Genomic DNA, 8,488 nt, shown 5'->3' on the forward strand with positions numbered 1-8,488 from the left:
TGGAAAGGCGTCGAGTGTAACGGCGTTTCGGTGCGTCCGCCAGGGACCATGTGAAGGATGCAAGAGCCTGATGACCTCCGCGCATTTGAAGACTCACAGCAGATCATGATCAATGGTGAGTTCGCGCTTTCTGTTAGTTCTTTACAACCTGCAGCAAGAAATACGCAGCACACAGAAGACGAACATGCGTCTGCGTGTCCAAACGTGGGGAGAACAGCCCTCTTACTCCCATATTTTTAAAGACGTTTGCAAAAGCTGCTTACGGGACTTGAACGTGAGGGGTGTGAGCAACAGCAGAGAATTAACACTAAAATCACACACACCTGAAATAAAGTGGATCTAAAGTTAGATCTACAGTCGCTTAACGATTTACTGCCCGTCTGGCGTCATGTCTTCATTTTGACCTAAGCTTACTTCATCATCATGTGCTCGTGTTACAGGGAGGGAAATTATGTAACTGACAGTTCATTAACCCGCAGAGTGGGACCAGGACTGTTCTCTGTACCGCTGTGATGCTGCTCCTCGGAGTGGCCTGTGCTAGAAGAAGGTGTGACTACTCCATGATCCTCACCTCTTACACACAGCTGATCTTTCCTGAGCTGCAGAGTCTGGTGGGTCACTTCTGCAATATTCCGTTGTTTTTGTTCTCCATGTTTCCGGACTGCTTTTGGCGAAGGACTTTGCTGGTAGTGTTGCAGAATATGTTCAATGCATCGCTAAGAAAGGAAGCTCTTCACTGTGTCAGTAATGCTACCCTCTACTGGGCAAGATGAGAGCTGCGATTCCTAATCGTGCTGATGGTGGTTTTACACTTTTTTTATTCTGTTTGCTAAAGACTGAACCGTTGCTTAAAGCACAGCCAGGGATGAAGATTAGATAAAGCTTTGTAATCACGCCTTATTATATTTTATGATCCAGAATCTGACAGGCCCATTTGACACGTCTAAAGAGAACGACCGCTGTCCTTCTAATAAGGTAACGTTTCTCACCCTGACTTCTGATTTGCTGGCATCATTGTTCATTCTGTATAAAATACGGGTATTAGCATGATTTGCTGAGGTTGCTTATTGGGTATGTTTGAAAAATACTTCTCATAAGCACACAGTATCTGTATATTCTGGAATTCACACTGATCCCACCGACACAGTGATTTTTCTTCTTTTTGATGGTTTCCTGAAATGTATAATATAGCATAAGCTGTAATCATACATAAAAGTGTAATGCCTTTTTGCATGCCTCTGAAATCTATTCTATTTTTTGACTGTCATCATGCAATAATGGGCAGCAAAAAAACAAGCAAGTCTGCACAGGCCCTGTAAGGGGTCCATTTACAACTTGACCCAATAGGCCTGCCACCACAGGGTCCATGAGATTTTGCAGATGATTGGCCTCTCGATGCTGGCCCATTGCAGATATCCCAAATTTAGCCCTAACTATAAAGGGTTGTGTGAATTTGGCCATGCCCATACTGGGACCTTGCTTATTGGAAAAAGTAATAAGCTTTGTGTCATACTGAATAATTGTGCCAGTGGCTTAAGCATATTGTTTACAAATGCGAGAAAAAGTAAGTGAATCTTTAAATGGGTTTCTGGAGACAAATAAAATGTGGGCTGATCATTATCTTATTATAAACTAAACTAATAACACACATTTCACAGGAAATTCTCACTGCAGGCTAGAAAAAGTAAGTGACACTCTATGTTAGACATTTTTCCAAAAGCTGGTTAGCAAAATGTGTTTCAAGGTGGTGTGATTGGAAGTTTAGGTTTCACAGTGGCTTTGCACAATAAATAAAATACAAAGCCCTTTAGAATTTTCTATATTTCTGCAAAAAAATGTACCTTTAAATTTTTTTTCCACACAAAAAAAGATGATGGAGAACCAAATCAAACTTATGAGACAAACATATTAAAAACAAAAATACCTGGTAATTTATTTATTGAGGGATTGATTTTATCTGTGAGTGGCAAAAGTCTCTGTGAACCTTTGCTTTCAGTCTCTGGCGTGACCACCTTGTGCCGCATTTACCGCAACTAAATATATCTAATAACTGTTGATTAATTCTGCACATTAGCTCAGAGGAATTATAGCCCATTTCTCCATACAAACAGTTTCAACTTTAACCATTCTATAGTAGGACTTGTGTGCTTAGGGTCGTTGTCCTGCTGCATGACCCATGTTCTCTTGAGATTCAGCTCACAGATAGATGTTTTTCCTTTAGAATTCATTGTTCCCCCAATGATGGCAAGCAGTCATAGTTTAGATACAGCAAAACCTACCATCTACAAAACATTTGTTCCAGTAGCCTTCTGGCTTGTCCATGTGATCTTTAGCAAACTTGGTCTTGGAGAGTAGCAGCTTTCTCCTTGCAACCCTGCCATGTACTCATTGTTGTTCAGTTTTCTCCTAATGGTGGACTTGTTAACATTAGCCAATGTAAGAGGCCATTAGTTGCTTGGAAGGTACAGTGGGTTCCTATGTGACCTTGCAGACAATCAAACACCTTGTTTTGTTCCCAATCTGCCTGACAAACTCTTTAGAGATTTTTGTAACCTTTTCCAGACTGATGAGAATTCAATTCAATTTAAATAATTTATTTGGCGCTTTTCACAATAAATGTGGTCACAAAGCAGCTTTACAGCCTCTTTTGAGCATACAAGTGGCAACAGTGGCAAGGAAAAACTCCCTCAGGTTAAGAGGAAGAAACTTTGAGAGGAACAAAGACTAAAAAGGAGAACCCATCCTCATCTAGTCAACACTGGATAGCACGATAAAAAGCAAATGATGCCAAAACAACAATAAAACTATATTGAATTAAGAAAAAAAATGGCAATGGCCATGCAATAAACTGTGGGTAAAGTGATGACGTCCGTGCAGATAAACAGCCACACGCATGTATATATGTCACGTGATGAGGTGAGGATGAATCAATGTGAGGCCCTAGAGCAGGACAGCGGGCAGCAGGGTAGTGGAGAGCCAGATCCGGCAGTACCGTGGTGGATCTGAAAACAGAAAGGAGGCAAAAACACAAGAGGTTAGGTAGAGCAAAACTTTTTTTTTTTACAATGGGACAGAATCCAATGGGTAGGCAAGAGCATCCAACCACAAGTGGACTTGTGTCAGCGGCTAGCAGACAGAAGGGAGCAGCGCAGCACATGGGGGAGAAAAGAAAGGAGAAAATTTAGGAGTTTAAGAAGGGTTTAGGAGTTTGAACAGACTGATGTACGGCCTGTAAAGAAACCTGTAATCAGACCTGTACAGAACAGTGTTAGTATGGATACAAGCTACATCAGCAGTGAAAACCATACAGTACACTGATGGATTATCTAAAAGCTTGAGCAAGAAGGTGGAGCAAGAAGGACAAGTCTACAAAAGCTTTGCTAGACCTAACTGTTGATGGGGGGGGGGGGTAAAAACATTTGCACTTTTTCACTAAGAGTGGACAAGGGCCTTTAAAATGAGTTTGAATCAATATGCAGAAGACCCTACGAACTGCCAAAACCTTTATTCATGTGTCCACTTTAAGAAACACACTAAAGAAGGTGTTCAGACAAAATCCTTTTAGCACAATAATTTAAAGGGTGCCCTTACCTTTCTAGCCTGCCTTTAGCTATAAATGTGACTTAGGTAACAATAAAACCATATTAAATTGGTTATCAATGCAAAAATCCAGGTAACTTATGGATTTATGTTTTCTTTCAATATCATTATTGTGTAATTATTGCTTGTACAAATACAGTTCTGCTCAGAAATACAACAGGCACAAACGTAAAAACATTGTTTTTAATAACTTGTAATTTTTTTTAGTTGTACCTTAATACAGAATTAAGTTAACATGTGGTCATATGTTTTAATGGTATAAAGAAAATGCATGTTGTGTGTTTTGATGCATGTTTTGTGCTTTTGTGGTAGCAGTGTTGATCATCTGCCAGTGTCCTGTCTGAGTCATGCTTTTTCATCTTTAGGTGGCTCGCATTGTTCGATCCATTTATGACATGACTGAGCAGTTTGTGTGTCTCAGTGAAGGCCAGCAGGGAAATAGGATGGCTGATGTTGTGTCCAGGATGGGCCAGCTCATTAAACTGTACTGCAGAAAGACATCCACGGCAAGCGGCTTCTTATATAACACACCCAATTCATCCTCTAAGCTTCTGCACATAAGAATTTGCGTCACTGTTTTGTAGAGAAGTCTAATTCTCCTACTCAATGAACCTTATGGGAATCCATACTCTTCAGCATATGGTCAAAGTGCTTAGAAGTAACAAATACTTAATTCTGTTGCAGGAACACAGACGCAGTGCATCCTGCAAAACATCCTACAAAACTGGCCAGAGGAGAAAAGCAAGGCGGCAGATGAAAATGATCCAAATGCTCATAAAATGCTGGCAGAAGTTGCAGAGTGTGTATTCCTAATAATGTAGAGCACAGTTTTGGACTAATCAAGCCAGAGCATGAGGGTCCATATGGTATTTTTCTTGCCTTCATTAGTTGATGTAATTGATTGGAGAGACCGGTGTTTTGACTGCATTTAACAAATCTTGAGAAGCACCGTACTGTTCAATAATTTTATATTATGCTTTTTATATTAATAATCTATACACCTCTCATTCAAGCATATACATGAGAGAGCTCATACATGTCACATTGTTGTATATTATGTGTATGTTCTAGGGAAAGGGTGCTCATTCCTTGTCTGGAGATTTACCGCCCTGAAGATATCCGATCCAACACACCTGATTCTAATGTTTTAATTTCCTTGATTGCCTTCATCACCTGCATCAGGTGTGTTCGATTAGGGTTGTAGCTAAAACTCTGCAGGGTGGTAAATCATCAGGACCAGGACTGAGAACCTCTGTTGTAGGGTGCTTGCATAGAATACCCCCCAGGAAAAAAATCCCTCCAAAAAAGCACCGTTTTGCAGCAACTGTGTACATATGCTTAATCAAAAATGCATTTAGTAAGGATATAAAATGGTGCACTGTTTTGTAGCATGGCCCCAAGTATAGATTGAAGTAGTGCACAATCCCGTGTTTCAGCCATTTAACAGGTCTATATGACACATCTACACATCTTCCTCTGATAACGTGTACATGTGTTGTAATATTAATAGTATAATATTATTCATGGCCAGTGTCACAGTCGTGGTTGGAGGTTTGCATACACTTCTCTTAAACATAAATGGCATGACTATAATTGAGCTTTTTTTTTTGGCAGAATGAATGTACATTTTTAATAGAAGAAAAAAATATGCAAAAGATTTGAGGGATATTTTGAAATCACATAGTAAAAACATACAGTCATGACTAAAGGTTTTCTCAAACGTTTTTAGATCCTTTAGTCCGGTGTTTATATGATGTACTAAACTTAAACTTAAACATTCAGATTAATCAAATATATACCTAATGATTCCAGAGTTGAACTTCTTTAAGACATCTGCAATTTGCCTAGGCATGCTGGATATCAGCTTCTAGAAAAAATCTTGACTGATGGCGACCCGTTCTTGCCTAATCAGTGCATGGAGTTGATCACAGTTCGTGTTTGGCTGTCCACTTTCTCTTTGAGGATTGACCACAGGTTCTCAACAGGACTGAGATCTGGGCAGTTATCTGGCCATGGACCAAACATGTCAATGTTGTGTTCACTGAGCCCCTTCAGGATCATGTTTGCATTGTGACCTGGTGCTCATTCAAGCTGGAAAAAGCATTGGGATCATTGGGATAAGTTGCTTATCCCAATGATCATTACCATTCATGGCAGTGTTCTTATGCAAATTCTGAGCAAACCCACTTCCAGATGGCAGATGAGAAGCAACCCGACACATGAATAGGATGTCAGGAAGCTTCACTGTTGGCATGACGCAGGACTTATGGTAGCGCTCACCTTTTTTCCCCAAACAGTCTAAAGGGGACTTCCTGAGAGAAAACAACTCCCCAGTCTTCTGCAGTCCGATCCCTATACTTCCTGCAGAATGTCAGTCTATCCTTTTTTCTTGGAGGGAAGCGGCTTCTTTGCTGCCCTTCTTGACACCAAGCCATCCTCCAGAAGCCTTTGCCTCAGTGTACATGCAGATGCACTCGCACCTGCCTTCTGCCATGCTCTGCACTGGTAGTGACCCGAACCCATAGCTGCATCCTCTTTAGGAGATGGTCCTGGCGCTTGCTGGACTTTCTAGGTCACTGTGATGTCTTCTTTGCTGCAATGAAACTCTCCTTGAAGTTACTGATGATTCAATTAATGGTTGATTTTGGTGCAGTCCTGGGCTTCAGAAGGGTTTTGTTTGACAGCATTGACCAACACACAGTACAAGGAAAGTCTGTGGAGCTCAGTGCAGATCTGAGATGGATGATGAGATTTAGAGAAATGCCTCTTAAAGCTGTTGTAAACAACTATAGATTAAAGATCATCAGTTCAAACCATTGTACGTTTTCTGGAGGTGCAGCCACATTTCCAGTGTGTGGATGAAGACCCAAACTGCTACCTTCAGCTTCTTTAAAAGAAAGTTTAAAGAAATCAATGAAAGCCCAATATTGCCATGGCATTCATGTCAGTGATAAGTGTATGTAACTTCCAAACACAGCGGTGTGTGTATTCCAGCTTGTAAGCAGGCCAGCTACATAAGCATGTTGAGGTAATGTTAAAGAGAAATTGTTCCCTTTTTCCCTCATTTCTTATTTAGGGTTTCTAATGTACAAAATGTACAAGAGTATACAAAATGCAGAGTAAAAAGGTTTGATGGAGTGATTGAGTAACTTTGCGATTGATATCTGCAGATCTTTCTAGCAGAATATGAATAGTAGCATTCTAGCAAGTAGCAAGTATAGTGTTGAAAATAACTGTGGTGGTATAAATGGATAACCTGGGGAGGGCATTTTACCTCAATATCCTGCACATCAAGCTAGAAAACATGACTCAGTAGAACTACAGTACATTGTCTAAGCTCATAAAGCTGATTTCATGTCTTTGCTGCGTAGCGGTATTCTTTCAAACTCAAGATTTTTCTGTGATCCGTTTTGAGCGTCAATAAAAGTAAGATTTATAGACGTGAACTGCACAACTTACAGTAACACAGATAAGCTGCATTTGAATGTTCTTGTTTTTTTTTTCTTTCATTGTTTGTATTGTTCAAAAACTATATCATATCTGTACTCTGCTTCCAGTGGAACTCGGTCACTGGTGTTATTTGATAAAAGTAGTTAAGACAAATAAATGGAAAGTTCTTACATGGATACCAGCCTTAACATAACTGTCCATGGGTTCCAGAGAAGTCATTTCAGTCACAGTCATTGACTGAAAAGGATTTACAGCCAAGTATTAATTAAATTACACCTGATTAAAAATGAAAATCTAATCAAAATACCTGACTGATGTGTGTGTGTGCATGCTGCTGTGTACACTGCTGTGTGTGTGTGTGTATGTGTGTATATATATATATAATACCACTGCACACCGATAATCGGACTATAAAGAACCTGCAGGTGAGTTTCATTTTTTGGCCACAATTCCAATAAGAATTTCTTGTAGATTTTTGCCACTGCTGGTAGACCCGTATGACCGTGCTCGTCGATACACCTGCAAATTTAGCCCCTTCCTTCAAACTTTTTTTCTTCACCTCACTTCTTTTTGGCAATCATTAACATCTTCTTTTGCGACCCATTTTCCATAAGGTGATCTTATGTCTGGGGAGTTAATTTATACACACAAACAATGCAAAGATTTGGTTGTCAAATTATATGTGAAAACAAGTGCTTATTCTCTACAGAACACAGTCTGGCATCATATATGTTAAATTCAGACATTTTTAGAATTCAGAAAATGACATTTCTTTCCTGTAGAAGATTATTTCACTTATTTTCACTTAGAAAAATCTACAAAATGTGTCATTTAACCAGGGGTGCCCAAACATTTGTGGAAGACTAAGCTCATTATATATTTTTCTAAGCCTTTTTTTGCTCGTTGAAATGTCTTAAATGCAAGAAGGTTAAAAGTAACCTGGATACCTGAGCCAACTGTCTAACAGGAAGAAGGGGGGAGGAGGTAAAATATCCTTCAAGATGCGTCTCTGAAGGAGCCTTACAAGCCACCAACGTATGTTAAGCTTAAACCTCAGCCCAGATGCAGAATGGCTGTTGTCAGTTATTCTGGTTATATCGTCTGTTCTTGCTTAATCTATTGCATTTGAAAAGAAGGGGGTAGACTCGTTTTTTATTTTCTTTCTCTCGGTATACATTTTCTTTGTTCAAGAGAATGTACGCCTCTAGATGTACTTATTTATTTGGTACTTTCATGTTACTGATTTATCAACACATTTTTTGTTCTTTCTAATTTGCCTGAAATGCCTGACGTTTGTTTCTGTTTTTTTTTGTCTGTTTTATAGTACGAAAATAAAATTAAAATAACAGTTATTATAATTATTAGTGCTTTCTGCGGTCACTACTTTTATTTTAGTCCCAGCGCTGCCGTCAGCACTGGGTGTGCGCATGCGTGTTCT

This window comes from Salminus brasiliensis, chromosome 14, assembly GCF_030463535.1.
Source record: "Salminus brasiliensis chromosome 14, fSalBra1.hap2, whole genome shotgun sequence".
In the NCBI taxonomy this organism is placed as follows: domain Eukaryota; kingdom Metazoa; phylum Chordata; class Actinopteri; order Characiformes; family Bryconidae; genus Salminus; species Salminus brasiliensis.